This window comes from Ochotona princeps, chromosome 3, assembly GCF_030435755.1.
Source record: "Ochotona princeps isolate mOchPri1 chromosome 3, mOchPri1.hap1, whole genome shotgun sequence".
NCBI classification, from domain to species: Eukaryota; Metazoa; Chordata; class Mammalia; order Lagomorpha; family Ochotonidae; genus Ochotona; species Ochotona princeps.
In genome coordinates, this window is record NC_080834.1 from 108657169 (window position 1) to 108680391 (window position 23223).

At 38.3% G+C, this 23223-nt stretch overlaps 1 non-coding gene across 1 annotated transcript; it reads left to right on the forward strand.

Moving 5' to 3' along the window:
• Positions 1–22755: 22755 nt before the first annotated feature.
• On the forward strand, positions 22756–22860 carry LOC118758966 (U6 spliceosomal RNA). Its single transcript, XR_004995906.2, has one exon. It is a non-coding gene; the product is annotated as a U6 spliceosomal RNA (small nuclear RNA).
• The last annotated feature ends 363 nt before the right edge of the window (positions 22861–23223 follow it).

The window sequence follows — 23223 nt, forward strand, 5'->3', positions numbered from 1 at the left end:
ATTTGAGAAATGGGCGGCAAAATAGCAATGAATGATGGAATTTGCAAATTAGTTGAAGCCAAGTGAATTTTTGCCAGGAGCATTTAGAAGGAAGAAAGAAATGTAAGAAAAATCAATGTTAGTTCAGAGAATTCTTCTGTGTTCCTGTTTATTTTCCATGTAGTAGAACAGACACATTGGATTCAGCTTCGACATCTTTTGTATTTTGCCCTTGATGCGGATATGTCAAATTTCAGATGAGATGTTGTAGCAGAAAGATCTTTGAACTTGTGGACTGATTAAAACAGCGCTATCTGCGTCTTCTCCTAAGTGGTCCCTAAGGCAGATTCCTCTCGCTTTACCCCATGAAGTTAATTGGAGTTTTCAAAGAGGGGAAAAGATCTCAATTTTCCTCACTTTAAACTACAAAATTCACAAAATTATCAATACTCTTTTCTGCCAGTTATTCACACTCACGGTGATCGGTGTGCCTGCTTAATGCACTATTCCATGAAGATCGATGCAGCACCTTTGTAACATCTACGTAAAATCAGTGCAAAAGCAAGGCTTTGTGAATGAAATTTATAAACACAAGCTTAATTTTAAACATAACCATCTTTTTACAAGTGTGTGTGTGTTTAGCAATATAAAAGAATGGGTCTACTTCAAGTACAGCATACTTCATTCAAATTTTTAGAGAATTTACCATATAGATATATTTTCCATATAGCATAGCACTGTTCAGCTTAGGTAATTATTTAAGATCAGTCAAACCTCATTTCTGCATAAAGATGTAATGAAGAATTTGAGGGAGAATCAAGATGGCAGAATAGGGTAAGGACACGTTTAAATGGAAGGAAAAACATTTAATTAGGATGAAGCAGAGAGGACATTGCAGGAAACAGGAAAGGACAGAACAACAGCAGAGGGGTACCTGGAGACTGGTAGACACAGGAAAGCAGCGGGCACAGCAGTGTGGTGTTGCAGTGACTGATACTCCAGCAGCATACAGCTAATGGTGATCTGAACTCCAGCAGCCGGAACTCCACCAGGTGAGAAGGGACTTTCACTGGGAGCTTGGGAGGTGAACCCAGACAAAGAACTGTCTGCCCTGCTGGTCTGTTTGATTTCACCAGGAGCAGAGACAGAGCAGCAGATCTCAGATGGGCAGTGCGAGAACAGAGTGGATTTCATAGCCCAGTCAGCCCCCTAGAGCTGAATTGGGCGCCATTTTGCATAAGGAGGAAAGGGCAAGGGAAAGGACTGAGCATGCGCTGAGCTGTGAGTGAACTCATTTCTGTCTCAGTGAACTGCAATAACGTGGCATTCTACAGGTTTTACCCGGGGCAGGTCTGGAAAGCCCTCACATCTGACGACCAGCAAATCAAGAACTGTAGTGGTGGTACGTCAGGTGCCATTTTGTGCACTGTGGCAATAGCTTTGGTACTGCAGGGGACAACAGTGAACTGTGCATGTGATGAGCTTGCGAAAACTCGCTAAAGTCCGTGTATTGCACTGGTCCCGCAGGAAAATAATACCAACAGTGGCATCGTACCAGTCAAAATAGGTCCATGTGGCACTCAGAACTAACGTCCAACAGGTTCTGGCAAGATCAGCGCCACCAACAACCTAACTTTATAGGGCACCTGGTGTCTCTCTAATCCTGGGACCTGCTCCAACTGAAAGTGTGAGAAAGGTTGCAAAGACAACTGTGCAGCCTTACCACGGTATCACAGGATTTGGAGAGTGGTGAGCCAAGAGCTGGGGCTGTGGAGACCATGGTGGAAATCTGACATAAGAACTCAAACCTGGAACTCACTGGAGGTTGTGTCACAAGTGGCTGCAAGCAAAAAGTTGTGTATCAACCACAATAAGTAAAACTGCATTGTAGACCTGTGGGTGACACAGCTTAGAAACCTGCCCCAAGGAGCAGACTCTGCTAACCAGAAGTACAATGATCAAGAGCAAAAGAAGAGACAGAGGCACAATGAATATTACTGAAAACTCCCCTGCAAAGGAGCAAAACCCTATGCCAACCTCAGAGTTAACTGAGGAAGACATCGAGAAAATGGGGCACACAGAATCCATAAGACTCATTTTAAAGATTCTGATCAAAAATGAGAAGCTCATGCAAGAGCTCAAAGAATTTAAGGAAGCAATAAAGCAAATCAAGGCTGATATATCAGAAATTAAGAACACAGTAGAGCAAATTCAAAGTACAGTAGAGAGTCTCCAAAATAGAATGAAGCAAGCAGAAGAAAGAATCTCAGAATTGGAAGATATTTCCTGTCATCAAGGGGAAGCAAACAAAAAGCTGGAAGCAGAGCTGGATCAGGCCAAAAAAAGTATCCAAGAACTGAAAGACACTATTAAGAGGCCAAATATAAGAGTTATGAGAGTCCCAGAAGGTGAAGAAAGAGAAGCTGAGTTTGCAAATGTATTCAATGAAATAATAAAGGAAAATTTCCCTAATCTGGAGAAAGAATTGGGAAACAAGATCCAGGAGGGGCACAGAATTCCCAACAGGCTTGATCAAAAACGATCTTCACCACGACATATAATAATCAAGCTTTCTTCAATTAAACATAAGGAAAAGATCCTTAAATGTGCACTTGAAAAAAATCAATTGACATGTAAAGGAATGCCAATTAAGCTCACAGGAGATCTCTCACAGGAAACTCTACAGCAAGAAGAGAATGGAGTGACATATTCCAAATTCTAAAAGAAAAAAATTGTCGACCTAGGATAACATATCCAGCAAAGCTTTCTTTTGTCTTTGAAAATGAAATAAAATTCTTCCACAGTCAAGAAAAGCTAAAAGAATTTGCCTCTTTCAAACCTGCCCTACAAAGGATACTTGAACCTGTTCCCTTGACAGAGAAGAGGAATAGCACCAAACAAAACCAAAGGCAAATGTGAAAAACACCCCAGTAGAACGACAATAAAAGACTAAACCAATGAACAACCCATTCCTAAAATGACTGGACCAAAGTAACACCCATACATATTAAACTCTGAATGTAAATGGCTTAAGTCCAATCAAACTTCATAGATTAGTAGACTGGATTAAAAACAAAACCCATCTGTTTATTGTCTGGAGGAGACATACTTCAACAAAGATCACCGGAAACTGTATCACATGGGTTTTGTTGTTTTCTGTTGGTTTCATCTCTTCAAAACACTTTCTTCTGATTAAATCATTCAGTGACTCATAGATCATGCAATGGCATCATTTTCTTCAAGAAGGTTCTTGATTTTCATTTCTTCAGCTACATATTAGTCATTTAATAGCATGTTATTTAACTTCTTAGTGGCATTAATTTCTTTTTTCTCCCGAATGTTGATTTTGTTTTGTGGCTTTTCATTTAAGGGGATGTATAGTAGCTGTGTAATGGAGACTCTCATATCTAGTAACATGCCATTTAATTTCAGGGCATTGTAAATTTCTATTTTTCTTTCTATTGTTGATTTTGTATCATGACTTTTCATTTAAGGGGAAGTACAGTAGCTGTGAAATGAAGACTAACATCCAGATGTGAGGATGTAGTATGGTATGCATTTCTGATTCCAGACAAAAATGGACTTACAATGAAACTGTTTACTATATCTTGACAATAGGATTCTGGACTCTCTGCCATTGTCCATGCCCGCAATGATGGACATTTGACTGAGTATGAAGAACTACATGTTAGTAATGACATAGAGGAACTAGATGGGGGGAGGGGCTTGGGGAGGGGGTAAAGGAATATGGAACTGTATCATAAAATGATAGCAATAATAATAAAATGCAAAAGATGTAATGAAGAATTTGTCTCTTCACATTTACATATGTAGTGAAAATATGTATACATATACATACAGTTGAAGGTTTAAATTTTCTCTGATCATTTTCCAGTTCATAAGACACAGGAAATATTAAGCTTCAATGGAGTTTCCTGATTTCTTCTATGCAAGTGTATTTTTTTACTCCAATGAGAAAAAGATAATTTGCTTGTCATAAATAGTAACATCTTTCTTTATTCCTCTTCTTCCTTCTTTCCTTTTTTCTTCCTTCCTTCCCCAACTTCTTTCATTAGTGGCTAAATTCTAGAATTGGATGAATAGACAATTTTATCATCACAGATTGTTCTGTGTTTCTATGCAAATTTTCAAAGAGTCTAAATTTGATACATAGCTTCATAAAAATCAAAATTTGTTCTCATTTGAAATTAGGCTTATTTCCACTGCTGTCTTTCAAAGTCCATAATTTCTCATGTGTTGTTATCCACAGAGCTTGAAGAAACAGGCCCTAGCTTGACACCACGTGAGTTATGTGGGCTAGTCATTTTTCCTGCTTAGAACAAAAACAGAGAAAGAAAAAACTGCTTCAGAAAGAAAAAAGAGAGAGAAAGAGAAGAAAAAGAATTCTCATTTTTACAGGTCAAAAGAAAATTTTTATCCCTTGAAACTGCATTGAAAACGATCCAGGCTTTAAATTACCATAATTCTAACCTGTACTATTTAAAGAAAGGGAAGTAAAAGAGAAAGGAATCATAAAAATTTCACAGTGGTGTCTTCTTCCTTTAAGTATTACCTCAGTTGTTTCCCGTTTCTGCATGACTTCCCAGCATTTCTGTATTACTTGTACCTTTATTCTTCTCTAATATGTTTCACATTGATTTTTTTTTCTATTCTTTGCTGACTGCACAGTCTGAAAATGCTTTGACCTTAAAGTCAAGGTCAAGTTTGCATTCCTGGAGTAAACAAGAAAAATGGAGAGAACTTGAGAGAAGAACCATCGGACCAAGAAAAACTGGAGAAAGTAAGTCTCCTGAAAGGGAAAGAGAATGAGTGTGAGAGAGAGAGACATTTCTCTCCTGTAGCTTTGTTTTCTTCTAAATTTGGAATTCATGGTGGAAACTATTAATATAAGGTGTCAGGCAAAGCAATAAAGTTTTTCCTCAACTAATATTTGTGTAGGAGCCAATGTGGCATTGAATATTCCTGTCACTGTGTAGAATAAATATTCTTATCATCATGTAGACCTGATAGAATAAAAGTTCCAACCATATAATTATGTTTAGATATTCTATTGGAAAAACAAGAACACACAATATGACATTGAGAACATTCTAAACAAATTTGTGCTGGAAAATACGCTACAAAAGACGGAAGTATCCATCATCTTCTAGACTTGTTGCAGGTTAATAAAGACTTCATTGGCTTAACTACTACAAATTGACAGCTGAGAAGATACTTACAATGCAATGTGCACTGATGCTTATTTATAACAAGGACAGATGAACAACCACTTTCAAAAATACATATTTCCCTAAGCTAGGCTGAAGCAAAACCAGCACAGCAAAATACATGTGTTAAAACCTCAATGTGTGTGAACCATCACATGTGAACAAGATCGTCCAACACAAAGTCAATGCACTTTTTTGTCTGAGAAACCTGTTTTTTTTTTAAAAAAAAAAACAAAATTCTACCCCTAGAAGCTTGTATGTCTTTGAAGAGGCACCTTAATTTAAAGGCAGGTGAACACATAAGCCTTTTCCTAATCCGTGTCTTAATTGTGATGTGACATGGTGCAGTGTCATCAAAGCCCTCTTTCAGAATGGGCTTGTATTACACAGACTGCCTTGGTAGACTTAGACATATTTTGTCATACAGCATGCCATAGATTTCCACCCATTCACAGCGCATTGCCACAGAATTAGAAATCTACGCATGGTCTTTAGAGAGCAGTATTGGTGCCTATCCAAAACTCATTTCTCCTTCTTCTTGTTTGTGTGTTTGTTTGTTTAACAGAACCCAAATTTGCTCAGATATCCTCCTTCTTCTGCCTAGACATGTATCTGAGCTCTGCAACTATGCTCTCTGGAATGCTGGCAATTGAGTCTTCCTTGCCTGTAATTTATTTAGAAATGGGCATGGGACACAACTCTGGTATGACAAAAGCCTATATAGGAAGACAAGTGCCCAAAGAGATTCTTCTTCTGGTATTGCTGTCCTTGAATGGATTGCTGAGAAGTTGAACTGGTTTCCCAGCTATCACCCTGAAAACCTAACCTACACAGCAGACAGTGGAGTAAGGAGCAACTTGGAACAGTAACACTGCTTTTCAGACAGAGCTTCGACTGGTCTCAGGACTTCACTATGCCAGCATTATTATTACTGTCGTCTCAGATAGTTGGTGTCTGGGTTTCTTTTATTTGCAGCCAAAACCAAGCTTGACTTCTTTCAAACATGTGTGCTTCCCCAGGATAGGAAAGCAGAAAGAGAAAAGGAGCCTGAAGTTGAAGAGTTTATTTTCCTAATTAACTTAAACTATTTTTACCATTGTTAGAATTTAAATAGACTAGATTCCTAAGTTCAGCTATAGCCGTTGGGAGGCTGCTTCGGTGCTCGCATCCCATATCAGAGTGTTTGACCCCAGTCCATCTCCACTTATGAATACAGCTTTCCTGCTAATGTGTGCTCTGGAAGGCTATAGGTTACGGCCCACGTATTTCAAGCTCTACCTTATATGTAGTATGAATCTCTTGGCTACAGCCAGATTCAATTGCAGACTGTGATCATTTGTGTAATGAACCAGCGGATGAAAGATTGTGTGTGTGTGTGTTTCTAATGAGATGAATTAGTAAATCTTTTATAAAGAATATGGTTCTTGGACTCATACACACATTTAAATCCCAAAGCCATTAGGTGTACAGAATGAAGAGTATGGAAGCTTCATCCAAGTGTGGTACATGGAAAGTGGTCATACTGGGAAGTCTTTAGGTCTCTTGGAGCATGCCATCAAAAGGTTTGGGACCAACACTGTGGTACAGTGGTTTAAACCGCCTCCTGCAGCTCTGGTTTTCTGTATGAGTGCCAGTTCAACTACCAGCTGCACCATTTGCAATCCAACTCCTTGGGAATGTACCTGGGAAAGCAATGGAAGATGGCTCAATTGCTTGTCCCTTACCACCCACGTGAGTGCAGTGGAAGCAGCTCCTGGCTCATGGCTTCCACCTGGTCCAGGACTGATGGCTGAGGCCATTTGAGGAGTAAAAAAAAAAAAAAAAAAAAACAGCTTAGTCTCAGTCTTAATGTTTGCTTTCTGTTTGCAACTCCTTTTAAAAATATTTATTTTATTTTATTTTTATAATATAGTCAGATATACAGAGAGGAGAGACAGAGAGGAATATCTTCTGTCCAATGATTCACTCCCCAAGTCACCGCAACGGCCGATGCTGTGCTGATCCGAAGCCAGAGACCAGAAGCTTCTTCCAAGTGCAGGGTCCCAAGGCTTTGGACCATCCTCGACTGCTTTCCCAGGCCACAAGCAGGGAGCTGGATGGGATATGGGGCTGCAGGATTAGAACTGGCGTCCATATGGGATCCCGGTGCTTTCAAGGTGAGAACTTTGGCTGCTAGGCCATCACGCCGGACCCTATTTGTAACTGTTAAATCTTTGTAGCTCTTTCTAAAGAAGAAATTTTCTCAAAAGAGTTGGTTTTAAAGACCAAGTTGAGTTCTACCTCTCTGTTTCTTGACTCTCAGGTGTGATCTCTGCCGTAAACAACACGAGATCACTCCGATTATGATTCTCTTAATAAACACATTAGATAACAAGAATTTCTCTCTCTCTACAAATTTCCACGGTATTTCTGTTGGATTTTTCTGTCCCGCCCCAAAGATATCTGGGGCAAATCCCTCAACTTCTGCTTCCTTGCAGGTACTTGAGAACTTATCTTTAGGAACTACAAAACAAAAATCCAACTAAATACCAAGATGTCAATCTCTAGCCAATTCAAGCTCTCCTCCTCTCCCAAGCCCTTTCTCTGGATCTCTTCTTGTCAAGTATTCCTGGATAATATGGATATTCCAAACTGTATCTTCCCTGAGGTATCCTTACTGTGTCGTTGGATACTCCTTCAAAATTCCTAACAGTTCCAGGTGCATGTAAAACATTCTCTGGCTCATTTCTTGCAAGATGTTGACTATTGCTCCAGGAAAGTACTTGAGATACCCTTGCAACAGCAAGCACGCGTCTTGGATGAAATCCTTTCAGATAACTGCACTGTATCTCATAGTAGCCACATGCCAACAAGAAAAATGATTGATCCTTCCTCTAACATGGCCTCAAACTTCTGGCAATGCCAATTTCCGCCTTCACTCTGCCACTCAGGGCATCTTCAGTCCACCTCACATCTAACTTTTCCTCTGAAGAGTAAGTTGTCCTGAATATCTATTGATCTTAAATCCTGCGTGAAGATTGCCTTATGCTAAACAGGACATATTATCCAGATTCTAAAATTCTTTGACCAAATACTAAATCCAGTAACCACATGTGGCTGTTGAATACTTGAAATACTATTACAAACTTATATGCTGAAAGATTAATACAAAAACATGCATTTTAAAAAGCAAACAACATGCTTGCTGATACATTTATTTGGCACAGTAGTTAAGATACTACTTAGGAATCCATGCCTCTCATTTTGGTATATCTGGATTTAGTCCATTGCTCAGGTGCTTGCCTCCAATTTCCTGCTGATGGACACTCTGGAAAGCAGCAGGTGAAGTTCCAAATGTTCAGATCTCCATCATTCACACACAAAACCTGTTTTGAACCCCCAGCTCCTTTCTAGTTTCAGTCTGACCCAGCCCATTTGCAGAATGAAGCACTGGATGGAATTTTTCTCTCTCTCCTCTGTCTCATGTACATGTACTATCTCTTTCAAATACATAAACCATAAATCATTTTAAAATATGTAAAACATTCTGATTGATATTTTGACTGTATTTAAATGAAATGCATTTTCAAAATTAACATTTTCTGCTTTCTTTTACTTTTATAAAATGTGCTTATTGAGCTATCCTGCTCTGGAATCTTTCTGTTCAGACAATGCTGCAGACAACAGCCCTAGTACGCCCCAGGCGTCTGGAAGGACAGATGCCTGGGCTTGTTGTGGTGCTCACAGCGGCCATTTCCACCACATCTCCGGGAGGAGCTCTCATCCGTATTAGAGCTCCACTGTCTGAAGTTAATGTACTCCCCAGGATTCAGAAGCCCTTCTCCAAGTCAGGGCAAAGCAAGTACAAATAAAGAGAATACAAATAGAAATCATTGTAACAAAACGCAATACAGAGTTCGTGATCTATGAGCACTGGTTGATTTTTTTTCTTTCAGAAATTCAGGTTTACATATGTGTCCATTAAAACAAGTTTATCCTTCATCTTTTAAATAAAATGCTGTAAAGTGCAGATCTGCTGAGAAGCCTCCTGGGCTCTGCAAGTCCCATGGTCATTTCCATAGGTCAGCACCTGTGTCCAATGTGCCCCTTCCCCAGAGTGCTTTGCTGCAATCTCTACTCTCAGCTTCTACCTTCTCTTCTGAACCGCTGTGCCCTCTACTCACAGTTTCCCCTAGGGATCCCACCATCAAGAATCTGCAGGCTACTCAGTGTGTTTGTGGAACTGACAACTATGCATGATTGGACTATATTGAAACCTTCTTTAGAATGTGAACCAATGATCACAAGCTGGCTTGAGCTTTGAACTTTTGCTCAAATTCCAAAGCAGCAGGAAAATTCCCCTCCTAAATCTCATGAAGGCCAAAATTGTAAAATTCTTTGAGAAATTTCTTGAAGGTTTTGGGTTTTTTTTTCCACCTCATGAAACATTTTCTTCACACTGGTTGAGGTGATCATAATAATCCTAATTTGAAAAATGTTTCTTGAAATAGTATGTACTCTTTCTTAAACATTATGTGCAATGTTTCTTCCAAGATTGAAGGGAAATCTTGCAAATATTTCTTACACATTCTATTAAGATATGATTCATTTGATGCTAGCCAAATGGCCAAGAAGTGATAAAAGCTTTGTGTGTCTACCACATTTCTGGCAAATGAGCATTCAAACCTCTTTTTTGATCAACTCGATGTCCACAAGCAATTCAAAATCAGAACAATCTCCAGGTTATTTTATATAGATAAGCATCCTTTATTAAGTGTAGAATTACCTTCTAAGTTTCCATCCTAACAACCTTAACACAGATTTCCATACATCAAATTCATTTAAAGAAAAACATACCCAAACTTTTGATTTATATTTTTAGTATCTTATTAATAATTTTAATATTAAGTCACTGAAATCAGAGTAATCACAACTTGCATACATTTCTTCACTTTTGCAAGCTTTGCTTCTTGGAATGATACTTTCAATAGATTCAAAGCCATTAGGAATGTAATTCACTTTTTAAGTCAATTGCTATTCATTGAATCATTAATATGACTGCGGCAGTCTACCATACTCCAAGAATATAAAATGGGTGAAACATGGCCCTTATCTGGTGGAATTCAGGATCTGGCACATGAGACAGAATTTGGCACCTATAACACAGTGCAGTGTCAACGGTACTGTAGCTTCTGTCCTCAGCTTCTGAGGAGATGCAGGGAAAGCTACATGAGAATAGTGAGGCCTGAACTAGAGTGATGGAAATCAAATAGATTTGTCAGGTTCAATAAAATATTTTGGGGGTGGCATTTTGGAGAGAGGTTAAGATATCATTTAGGATACCTTCATGCCATGCACCAGTGCTTGAGTTCAAGCCCTGTCTCTGCATCTGACTCCAGCTTCCCACGAAATGCTGCTCCCATCCTTCTTACAGCAGCAACAGCAAGAGGCACCCAGTGTGCACGTATTAGTTCCAATGGGACTCGGTAGATTTCAGATTTGCATCCTGGAAAGCATCAAATGATGATTAAGGTGCTTGGATTCCTGCTACCCAAATAAGAGACCTGGACTGAGTACCCAGCTTCATGTTTGGCCTTGTCCAGCCCTGTCTTACACAGGTATTGTAGAAGTGAGCCAGCCCTGTCTTACACAGGTATTGTAGAAGTGAGTCCGCCCTGTCTTACACAGGTATAGTAGAAGTGAGCCCGCAGATAGACAAAGGTTCTCCATCTGTCTACATGCTCCACTCACCCAACATCGCAACTAAATTTTTTAACAACAAATGATTTATTGAACTCCAGTAGGTGGTTGTTTGTCTATGTTTTTTTTTCCTTTTATTTTTGTAAGCATCTCAACGCGCAAGATTCCTTTTAAGAATCACTTCAGACGAGATCAGGTGTGTTCATGGTGGTATTAAACTCACAGGAGATCTCTCACAGGAAACTCTTCAGGCAAGAAGAGAATGAGGTGACATATTCCAGATTCTACAAGAAAAAAATTGTCGGCCTAGGATAACATATCCAGCAAAGCTTTCTTTTGTCTTTGAAAATGAAATAAAATTCTCCCACAGTCAAGAAAAGCTAAAAGAATTTGCCTCTTTCAAATCTGCCCTACAAAGGATACTTCAAGAAGTTCTCTTGACAGAGAAGAGGAATAGCACCCAACAAAACCAAAGGCAAATGTGAAAAACATCCCAGTAAAATGACAACAGAAGACTAAATCAATGAACAACCCATTGCTAAAATTTCAGGACCAAATTACCATCCATACATATTAACCCTGAATATAAATGGTTTAAGCTCAAGCAAATGTCATAGATTAGAAGACTGGATTAAATAACAAAGCCCACCTTTTTGTTGCCTACAGGAGACACATTTCACCAACAAAGATCAGCAGAAACTGTATCTCATGGATTTTGATTCTTCTGTTGTTAGCTTCATCTCTTCAAAACACTTTCTTCAATGAGTCATAGATCATACAGTAGCATCATTTTCTTCAAGAAGGTTCTTGATTTTCATTTTCATTTTTCAGTGACACATTAGTCATTCAGTAGCATGCGATTTAACTTCATGTTGTTATTAATTTCTTTTTTCTTCTTGTTGATTTTATTTTGTGGCTTTTCATTTAAAGGTATGTATAGTAGCTGTGCAATGGTGACTCTCATATCTGGTAACATGTTATTTAACTTCATGGCATTGTAATACTATTTTTCTTCCTATCGTTGATTTTGTATTGTGGCTTTTCATTTAAGGGGATGTACAGTTACTGTGAAATGGAGACTAACATATTCAGATGTGAGGATGCAATGCAGTATGCATCTCTACTTCCAGACTAAAGATGGACTCTCTCTGAAACTGTTTACTATATGACAATAGGATGCTGGACTCTCTGCCATTGTCCATGCCCGCAACAATGGACATTTGTTTGTGTAGAACTATACTTTAGTAGTGATATAGGGGAACTCGGTGAGGGGAGGGGATTGGGGCGGGGATAAGGGAAACCCCAAGGGCCTATGGAACTGTATCATAAAATAATAATAATAATAATAATAATAATAATAATAAAAGATGTTTAAAAAGAATCACTTCAGGTACACATAACAAGTTTCTACATGTTTTATTAAATGTTGTGTTAAATGGTTTCTTGATTCCATTTTGAGTATTTTTTTGATTCATGAGTTGCTTGAAAATGTATTGTTTAATTTCCAAATACACAAAAGTTTGCTTTGGGTTTACATTGTCATCTATTACTAGTTTAATAACAATCCAGCTAGGAAATATAACTGTAATTTTAGTATTCTAAAAATTGCCTGAGATTTATATTAAGGGTCAACCTATAACGTAAGTGGGTGAGCACTTGAACAGAAGACATTCATTGTGATGACCAGCTGCAGAGTCTGCAATGATTTGGTTCAGAACCTTGATGGCATTGTTCAGGTCTCCCATAGCTATGTTCATACTGAATTTTTGCACCTGCCTATGCATTCAATTTCTGAAATACTTCTAAAATATTTCATTGAAATTGTGAATTTGCCAGCTTTCCATAGAGTTCTGATGAGTTTTTATTTTGGGTACTATGTGATGTTTTCTTATTTTTTTTAAAAAAAAAATTGCCTCTTTATTTACTTTTTAAAGACAGAGGCTTGTGGAGAGTGAGATAGCTCTTCCCCCCACTGGGGTACTCCCCAACTAGCACAAGATTTGGTCAAGCTGAATCCAGCATTCAGGAACTCTGTCCAGCTTTCTCAGCCTCCCAGATAGGTAGCAGGGACCCATGTACTTGAATCATCAACTGATGCTTTCTGGTTACATTAGCAGCATGCTGGCCTAGGAGCAGAGCTGCCAATACCCGAAGTGGTACTTAGATATGTGATAAGGGCATCCTAAGCGGTGATCTTACCAGATGCATGACAACACTTGTTCCATTATGAAATTCTCTTAATTAGTGGCTTGCATGTTTGAGATTTTTGTGTTTTATTGATCAACTGACCCTTACTAATCCTGGAATTGTGCCCCTTTCCTCAGGCAATGACCCCAGGACAGAATTGCACTTTGCCATAAACATGCCAGCTTTGTCTTTCCTGTGGATGCATTTGGCCTGTGTTACCCTCACCATTCTCTACTTTCCATCCATACCTTCACACTGGAACAACATCAGTTGACTCCAAGATTGCACTGACGGTTTAGAGATTCAGAAATGTTGCTTCCATCCTTATTACAGCAGCAACTGTAATAGCAATAAATGACTTCATTCTCAATGTGATTCACTCTACCCTGTAGATCACATTTTATTTCCCTTCGGCTGGAAGAGCTTTCTGTAGCATTTCTTGTACCTTCACTCAGCCAGTGACAAATCATCTCACCTATTTCATTTTCAAAATGTCTTGTGGTCCAGGTCCACTAATTGTAGGTTTCTGACCATCTGTGGTCAATGCACCCCTCTGACAGCAGCTGGGAGACTTCTGTTAATGACCAACATGTTTGTATTTGGTTCACCTGGATAATTCACTCTTGCCAACCCCTGTCCCAAAGCCAGCAATCTTACTCACATATGCCACATGTTTTGTCCTGTAATGTAGCATATTCACATATTCGGAAGTGAGAATCTTGATATTCTCAGAGAAGAGAGTGTGGGCCACATTATTCTGCACACTACAATAATTAATTTTATGTAAAATGCTAGATTCACAGATTTCCTCCTACCTCCATACTTTTTAAAAAAAGAGGTTCACTTAAAAAAGGTTTTTTTTTTTCTATTGGAAAGTCAGATTTACAGAGAGAAGGAAATACAGAGAGAAGGATCTTCCATACTCTGATTCACTCTCCAAGTGGCCACAACAGCCAGAGATGAGCCAATCCAAAGTCAGTGAGACAGGAACTATGAGCTTCCCCTGCATCTCCCACACAGGTGCAGGGTCCCAAGGCTTTGGGTCAATCCTCTACTGCTTTCCCAGGGCACAAACAGGGAGCTGGATGGGAAATGGAGCAACCAGGTCATGAATCGGCACCCATCTAGGATGCATTCAAGGCAAAGATTAAGCACTAGACTATCAAACTATGCCTCACTTTTTAATTTTTTTATTAACAATAATTGTGTCTATTTATGTGCTACCATGTGACATTTTAATAATATATGCAGTGTATATCCATCAAATCAAGGCAATCTGAATTTCCTCATCTATGACATTTTTGTATTGGAGCTTTAGAACTCCTTTGTTGTATACACTCATAAAATATATAATAGGTTATTGTGAACTCTAAGCACCTCAAGTGCTGTGTAACAGTAGGAATTACTTCTTCAGTCTAACTCTGACTTAACATCGATTATCCAAACTCCCACTGCCCTCCACTTCCAATGCTTCCCAGACTCCAGGAATCACTAACTCAATGACCATCTGCAGTAACTTTTTAACTTCCATATATGAGGGAGAGCATATGATGTTTCTTGGCTTTAATTCATGTAACATGATGATCTCCAGTTTCATTCATTTTGCTCTAAATGACAGCATTTCATTCATTTTAAGGTTAAATAGCATTCCAATGGATATACATGCCACATTTTCTCTTTTGCTTCTTCTGATGATGGGCACATTGGTGCTTCCATATGTTGACCATTGTGCATAGTGTTGCCATTTGCCATGTTCCAGCAGATGTTTTTTTTGATACCTGATTTCGCGCCTTTTGACTATATACACAGCTTTAATGTTTTGTTTCATTTGATCCAACTCACCCACTTTTATGATGAGAATGCAACTATCATTTGTATAATTATTCCCCTCTACGAATAATTACATTTCTTTTTAGCATAGGTCTTCATGACGCATTTCTAGGTGTGGTTTTATTTGTCCTTATTTTATTACAAGGCAATCAATATCTTAGATTTATGACTTTTAGAAGCTTGATAAGGTCCTCTAAATCTGGAACTATTTTGGCTGTGACTTCAGTTTTGCTCTGCACAGTTTGGTTTAAACTCTTTTGCTCAGATTCCAATTCCACATGTTAGTCTAGTCAACATTGAAAACAGTCACTGATTCACCAGCTACTTGGTGCCATTTCCCTTCTCGGTGGCAAGAAAGTTATCCCAGCACGAAGGTTTGGCCGATTGTGGCACTAACTTCTTAAGCTGTCAGTCCCACATTGACTCTTTACAATGTATGAAAAAATTAGCTCGGGTATTTTGTTCAGTTCTATAGTTGTTTTTGGCAGGAGATCTGCACTGGTACCATTACTCTCTCCTAAATGAAAATAGAAGTTGCCAAGAGTAGTTCTAAAAGAACAATTTACATATTTGTTTTTTGGTCAAAATAGGCAACCTACTTGTTTCTTTTTTTAAGCTATTCATTTATTTGTTTTATTCTTATTTCCTATTATACAGTTTTGTAGGTATAGGGCTTTTCCCCTTTCTCTTCCATTCCTCACTCTGCTTCTCCCTTCCCCAATGTCCCCTGCATTTTACAATAATATATTCCTTCAGCTGCAGCCATGACTCCAACATTCTGCTCTGTACCTTTCTCAGATTGCTACTTTTGATTTAATTCACCCAAGAAGTAGCTCAGTTTTGTAAAACTGACAAGGAAAGCCATAAATAAGTGTAAGTTAAGTACTGGTTTAAATATTAATTCCATAGTAATAATAGACAAAATTTCTGAATCTTATTTTCATCATCAAAATGATTATTCCTCTTGGTATTCCAAAAGACATTTTTACAAAAATATTTCATAAACAAATTTAGGCACCAAAATTGTTGACTCATCATTTAACCCTAGTTTTATTTTATATCACCGAACCAGCAAATTTGTTTTCTTTCTTTTTCTCTTTCCTTCTCTCCCTCCCTTTCTCCCTCCCTCCCTCCCTCCCTTCCTTCCTTCCTTCCTTTCTTTTTCTTTCTTTTTTTCTTTCTCTCTTTCTCTCTTTCTCTCTTTCTTCTTTCTTTTTCTGAGAGACGTTCCCTAGCTGCCTGTTGGCTGCTCAGATGTCCTTCAACAGCCTGGGTTTGTCTGAACCAGTCCAAAGCCAGTTCCCAAGAACTCAATAGGATCTCTCAGACCCATGTACTCTGTCAAGGAAAGTGAATGTTTCAAAGGATGTCTTAAATGCCACTTCAAACTTCTACTCCCAAAGTACCTTTTAACCTCTTACATTAACACAAAGAGACAAATGGAATTTATTGCTTACTTTGCACTTAGCCTTTGGGTATAGTGAAAAGATTTTAACAAATAAAATCAACAATGTAAGTAAATTAATGTGACCAAGTAAGTTCTGTTACCTTCTCCAACTAAATACTAAGATCTCCAACACAGTATGCAAACTGTTGAGCATTTATTCTTCAGAAAGTAAGGTATTAAATGTTGTGCAATATATATGACTGAGTTATCCTTTAGCCAAAGCACAATCTTCAGAGACCAATCTCAGTTTGGACACCACGTCTATTCTCTGATGCATCCTAGGAAGGTAACTTTCTTGAGCTCACACTATTACATATTTAATACTGAGCTATACAAAACTATCTAGAGTGGTTACTATACAGTTAAATGCAATGATTTGTGCACATCCCTGGCAGGTGGCAGATGTTCTTGAGTTGTTAGCTTATCAGTCTTCTTCTTCCCCTTGCCCTTGACCCTTCTTTTCCCTTCCTGACCACAAATCTGTGAAGCTGCGATTATTAAGACAGTGAACTTCATCCTGTTTCTGTTGAAATCTGGCAGTCCCCCTAAGGGGGTCTTGGGTTACTAGTATTGTGGGATGGCAGAGGATAAAGGTGATACCTAAATCCTTTATCTCCTTTATATGTTTTGGGTTAATATAAAATTTCCCAGAAAAATGAGTTTCATTCTTTTATTTTTTTTATGAAAACTAGACTTAGAGAAATAAGACCTACTTGGTTCAGCTTTATCTGCTTTCTCTCAAGAAATAAACACTTCTGCAAAATTTAGAGAGCTTTCTAACCTCTGCTTCCTCTCTCCAGGGTAAGTAGGCTAATCAAATCTTCCCGCCAGCACAGACAGATTATGGAGGATCCAAAGAGGTACAGTTGGAGAGAGGGAACTGCTGCTACCACAAAAAGGAAAGTTAGACATCAGATCTTTATTACCCAACACTAACAATAAAGTCCAGTGGACTTTTGCAGCCTATCATATGATCCAAGGTGTTAATCTACATAATTTTGGGTGAATCCCCTCCATCCATACGGCTATGAAACAAGAAGAAAACATTATTATTCTCACTGAGCAAAAAGAAAAGCTTAAGCTTAGTGAGAGCCACTGCCAAAGCACAAGATGACATAGAGGAAGGAATGCATACTTTTTCTTACAATTAATGTTCTAAGTTTGGTATGTCCACCAAAGTATATGCCAGTCTTTATCAATGCATTACCAACATCAAAACATGCTGATGTAAGTATTAGCTGATGAATATTTTTCACTGTACTTTGATTATTTTTCATGAAACTACAGTAAATAGATATTCTTAAATTAGCCTCTCCAGAATCAGAATTATTCACGTGAAACTTTATTTTTAATCCTTAAAACAACTGATTACTGCCTAACAATATTTATTGGTGGTTTGTGTTATTTTCCTTTTATTTCTGTTTATGACTCATACCCTGTTATAAAGAATAACACCTGTTTAAAAAATCTTTAATTCATGAAAACAGATAAACAAAAAAGTTGCTCAAAGCAACATCCAATCAAGAAATTTCAGTCAATGTTTACAGAATGTTTATAATCAGAGACCAGATATTGTCTGTGCCATACAGAAGGTTTAATGAAATTATGTAACTTCAGAAAAGATATATAACTGAAGTATTGTTTAATTAGGTAATTTTAAGTTTGCAATTCTTTATCATCAGGAAAAAAAATACAGCATCACCTATTCATAGCTAAGGCACGTTGCTGACATATGCGAAAAATCCTAAACCTTTGTAAATAAACACTGCAAGTGTTTACTTCAAAATATCTGAGAACTAGGAAAATACAACGAGTCTCTGAATGTTTGAACTTGGAAGAGTTCATGCTGATTCATCATTACCCATGGATTCCTTCTGAGATATATTGGATTGCATCCAGTGCCTGCCAAATATACAGACATGAATAATTCTAAAAGGAGAATCATTTTACAGAACTCTACTTTCCTACTGAAATGTTACCCAATAAAATCTGGAAAACTGTAATTTTTTTCTAACTATATAAATTGCTTTTTTACAACCAGAAATCATCCAAATGACACCTTTCCAGAAAACTCATTTAAATCGACTCTTTTTTTTTAAGATTTATTCTTCATTTATTTGAAAGATGATGACACAGAGAGGACAAACGAAAGATACCTTCCATGTGCTGCATCCCTCTGTAAGCAACTGTGAGGCCTGAGCCACACCAAAAGCCAGGAGCCTGGGAGTCTATCGGTCTTCCCTGCGGGAAAGCTTTCCCAGGAGAAACGACAAGGAGCTGAATTAGAAGCAAAGTAGCTGGGATTTGAATTGGCACTGTGAGCTGAGATGCCAACATCACAGGCCAAGCCTTAGCCTTGCACAACGCCAGCCCTTGATGTGTAATCAGCTTGCATTGGTTTTACATGTTACAGAGCATTTTGAAAAATCCCCACAACTTTGCAAATTGAGTTTAAAAGGCTCACTTCTGTGGTCAGTTCCTCTACCTCAAAAAAATTGATTCAATGATTTTTCACCAAAGAGTTAATTGCTGATGGTTTTGACTTCATGGACCTGATGACTGTAAAATCTTAGACTAATAAACTGAAAAATATTAACATTCTACTGCCAATTATGTGTTATTCTGCAGGAAAAAATTATTAAAACAGTAAAGCTTGCATATCTTCAATTAAACCGTGCTGACAGGGGCTGGCACTGTGGTATAGTAAGCTGAGTCTCTGCCTGCTGCACCAACATCCCATTTAGGCACTGGTTCAAGTACTGTCTGTTTCATTTTAGATCCAGCTCACTACTAATTGGCCTATGAAAGCAGAAGAGAATAAATAGCCCAAGTACTTGGACCCCTACAATGACATGGGAGACCCAGATGAAACTCCAGGCTACTGACTTCAGACTGACCCAGATCCAAGCATTGAAGCCATTTGGGGAGTGTTCCAGCGGATTGAAGGTCTCTCACTTCCATCTCTTCATCTCTCTCTGTAAATCTGCCTTTCAAATATAAATAAGCAGATTCTTTAAAATACATATTGACAGGTAAGTATTTGTGCACAGTCTTACCAAATATCTTTACTATAATATCTCAGAAATAACATTCCCACATTTCAGAATAACAAAAAATAATCCTCCATATATCCTAATTTTTTTAAGCTCTCAAATATATCTGCATGGCTCCCAGGATGTGCCACTAGAGAAAAACTCTAGTGTTTCTCTCTTATTTTCTTCATACAGCAATCTAAAAACACTTGTTATCAGTTAAGTGATAAACACCAGCATGGGCTCTGGTGATGGAGAAAGGGCTATAATCATTGTCATCAAGATTGTCATTATCTAACAGACACAGACAGACTCCCAAAGAAATAAGCAAAATACACTGAAGAAATCCTAGCACACAACTGGATCCAAAGGGGAAACAAATTGGGAATATATTTGTCCATGGAGTCATTCACTCTAAATATCCAAGTTTGGATGTTTCCTAAGTTGTTCCAAAAAAGTACTCACAGTTGAGTTAGAAAGCATTTTGAAATCTGAGAAACTAAACCCACCATGAAAAGCATAGTGCTAACCTGAGCAGGTAGACCCAAATGGCTGAGAGGAGGAACCCTGCACTCACCTCTGTGATGAAGAGAAACCAAAGCAAGAGAAAATGGATCCTGTTTCCAAAATATTGAGAGAACGCGTCAGTGAAAATGTGTCAGAGCCTATGACCAGTCATGGGATTAGAAAGTCAGCTAAGTGGGAGCAAAGAGGCACCTTCCAGCTCCTACTCGGCTCCCCATCTTGGATCACTCCATATTCTGGGGAAAAGCCACATGAGTTGACCTTGTAGGGCCTGAGGAAGGCACATCTGCCATGCCTATGGCTGCCAGTGCACAGTCCCCAGCCAAAACTGCACTGGTCCTAGATGACCTAGCAGGTGTTTGCCTTTTACCATATATAAAAATCAGCTCACAGTTATTCAAAGACTTAAATCTAAAATCTCTAAGCAGAAAAATCTAACAAATGGAGATTACACAAGACATTGATACAGACCACAATTCTTTGGTTGAAACCAAATGAGAGAATACCAAACTCAGAAGCTCCTGTGCAGAAAAGAATATATTCCATTACATGAAGAGACGTCTGACAGAATTTGTGAGATTTCCAAGCCATTGATTCAAAACAAAAGCACTGATTTCCAGAATATATTAGAAACTCAAAATGTTCAACAACAATTACAACAAAAACAACCAGTTAAAAAAAGGGGGGGGAGCAAAGGGCCTGAATAGACACTTTTTGAAAGAGGAAATATTAATGGTCAAGAAATATGCAAACACAAGCTCAATATCACTAACCACAAAGGAAAAAAGAAATCAAAACCATGATAGATATCCCTCCACCCCAGCAAGAATAACAAACATCCAAAAGACAAAGTCACTATGCCAATAAGGATGTGGAGAAAGAGGAACTCCTGCACATGGCTGATGGGCACATATGTTCTCACAGCTACTGTGAAAAACGGTAAAAAGCTCGAAGTATCATATGATCCAGCAATTCCAATGCCAGGTATGCATCCAAAATACACAAAATTGTTAAATCGAAGAGGTATCTGCTACAACACATTTATTCTAACATTATTCACAATAGCCAACATACAAAGGCAGTTGAGGCATTCATCAATGGAGGAATGGATAAAAACACGGTAAATGCACAAAATCAAATTTTATTTTGTCAGAGGAATGAAATTTTGTCATTTGCAGAAAGAGAGGCATAACTGGATGATGTCTTAAGTGATATTAGGCAGATGCAGAAGGATCAGTACTTAATGTACCTCATATATGGAAGACTTAAAACTTATTGTGAACATACGGTGTTGATTCCTGGAGGCTAAGAGGGGTGAGAGGAGAGGGAGAGGTGAAATAATGGGCACCAAATCAGAATTACGCAGAAGTTACAAGATTCTACTGTTACACAGCATAATGAGGTGAGTATGATCCACAATACATATTATGTATTTTCTGGACAAATAGAAGTGAAAATTTTCAAAATTTCAATCATAAAGTAAGGACAAAACCAGCAAAATGCTAAATATCCTGATTTTATTAGCATGCAGTATATACAGGTGTTGAAATGTCAGACTGTACCTAATACATGCAATTATTGTTAATCAACATTTTTGAGTGTTTTAAAAGGCAAGCAAAATTTTTTTAAAAAATTATGATATTATCACATGACCCAAAATTAGATCATTTGTTATTTTTATTTCATAAAACATAGCACACCTTGGAAAAGAGAGGTTTGCAAACCAGTCTTTCATTTTGATAGTACAGTTTCATAACACAGGGTCAGTCTAATGAAATGGAGCTGGAGAACAGCTTCCTATAGGAAACAACACAATAGCTGTATCTAGTAGTTTGGAGAAGAGAGAGCTTGGAATAGCACCCCAGGTAGGAAAAAAAAAATGATCACAATCAAAGAGTCAAATAATATTCTGTTCAAAAAGCTGCAAATTGAATTTTCTGTTACACCATTTAAGGTTCTTCACACAGAATACCAGCACTTTATGAAAAGGCTTAGCATGTTCTTCCATTTCCTTATTCTGCCACAATTCAAAGCAGAAGGGTAAAACAAGACAAGATTCATGTCATGATATCATGTTTCAGATGTTAATAAAGAGTGTTCATGTGAAATTACTCCTGTCCTAACAGAAAACTTGCTTCCTTTTGTTGTTTTTCTGAATGCTTAAATCCTTCTCTGGGTACAGTAGCAGGCATGTTTCCTCAAGGACATCAAATGTGAACATTCTTTGTACTAGGATGGCTAAAATTTAAAAATCTGATGATACCACGTGTTAACAAGCAAGAGTGCAATCTGCAACTTTTATCAGTACTGGTGAGGGTGCACAACAATAAACATAGCCAGTTTGGAAACAGTTTGTGTGGTTTTCTTTTAAACATCTATTTAATTGTTTTCATTTACTTTATATGCAGAGTGACAGAGAAAATGCAGAAAGAGAGCTGTTCCATTCCATAGTTCATTTTCCAGTTGTCTGTAACACCCAAGGCTATTTCAGGCTGAATCCAGAGCCTGAAACCCTATCTGGGGCTCCGTGTAGTTGGCAGAAACCCAAGCACTTAAGCTTTTATCTGCTGTCTCTCAGGATATAGTAACAGGGAACTGGATGAGAAGCACAGGACCCAGGACACGGCCAGCACTGCTGTGCAGAATACAGTTAGCCCAAGTAGTGACTAAACCCACTAAGCCACAATGCCACCTTAGCATGTTTTTTAAATTCAACACATTCCATGATAAAGTAATTTCACTCATATGCACACAGCTGAGAAAAGAGTTTGAAAATGTAAGTAAAAAATTGCATTAAGGATATTTACAGAGGAGAATGTTCAGTGCAGCAGATGAGCCGCTGCTTAGGTTGCTCAGTTCATAACACAAATACTAAAACTGGAACAATAGAGAAAATTAGCATGGCTGCTTGTGTAAGAATGACACTCAAATTCATGAAATGTTGCATATTTTTTAACAAAGATTTACTCAATTTCATTGAAAAGGAAGATTTACAGAAAGGAGGAGAGACAAAAAGGGAGACTTCCATCTGCTGATTCACTCCCCAAGCAGCCGCAATGGGTGATCCGAAGCCAGGAGCCTGGAGCCTCTTCCAGGTCTCCCATGCGGGTCGAGGGTCTCAAGGCTTTGGACCATCCTCGACTGTTTTCCCAGGCCACAAGCAGGGAGCTGGACGGGAAGCGGGGGTTCTAGGACATAAACCAGCGCCAATACGGTATCTCGGCACATTCAAGGCAAGGACTTTAGCCACTAGGCTACCACGCAGAGCCCAATGTTCCATATTTTTAAAAAAGTCAATGAGAAGCACATACAGGAT